Raw genomic sequence first — 841 nt, 5'->3', positions numbered from 1 at the left:
TTTTCTGGTTATATGACATTTTGTGTCTGAGCTCACTGTGGCAGTGGAGCACATACAAGGTTTATGTAAAGCACTTATTACCCTGTCTAGCTCATGGCGAGTGATCTCAGTGAATGATAGTTGTTGCTGCTCAGAGTGTGGAGTGTTTTTAAAATAGGAAATGTCAACATCAGTCTAAGCTTATAGAACAGTCAGTATGTGAAGATGAAAGGACCAAATGCCAACCTCACTTGGACTCTTGGTTCCCAACAGTAAGAGAAACAAATTTGAAAGAGGAAGGAGGTGGCATGAGGAACTGAAAGCAGAGGTGGAAATGGATGGGGTTAGTGGGCGCTCAATTTGCCATGAAGTGAACACTTTATTAGATAGGAGATGAAACTTGAAATGCATGCAAGTTAATCTAAAGTTTGAGCTTGGGTAGATGGGAATCATGGCAGTTCTCTGAAAGGAGCTGATTAAGGTGTTAATTTTTGGCTATTTGATAAATGTGAGGAAAAAACCTGTTAAGGTGGCTTCCAGAGAATTGTTTTCCAATTTTTTACATGTATACCCCAATTACACATTTGTTTAGAAGTGAAATATGTTACTTCTGCCAATTTAAGTATTCATTGTGTTATTTTAAATAGAATACAAATCTCTATGAAGTAGGATTGCTTCTGAGAGGCCTTCAGAATCATATGGCTTAATACTTCCCTTTTGCTTACTTAACGTCCCGGGGAGGCATTTAAAAGTATAACTGAAGATCGGATGCAGTGCCTCACACCTGTAATCCCAGCACTTTAGGAGGCTGAGGCAGTTGGATCACTTGAGGCCAGGAGTTCGAGACCAGCCTGGCCAATAT

This window comes from Rhinopithecus roxellana, chromosome 4 (genome assembly GCF_007565055.1).
Source record: "Rhinopithecus roxellana isolate Shanxi Qingling chromosome 4, ASM756505v1, whole genome shotgun sequence".
Classification (NCBI taxonomy): domain Eukaryota; kingdom Metazoa; phylum Chordata; class Mammalia; order Primates; family Cercopithecidae; genus Rhinopithecus; species Rhinopithecus roxellana.
Note: the sequence above shows the minus strand (reverse complement) of the source record.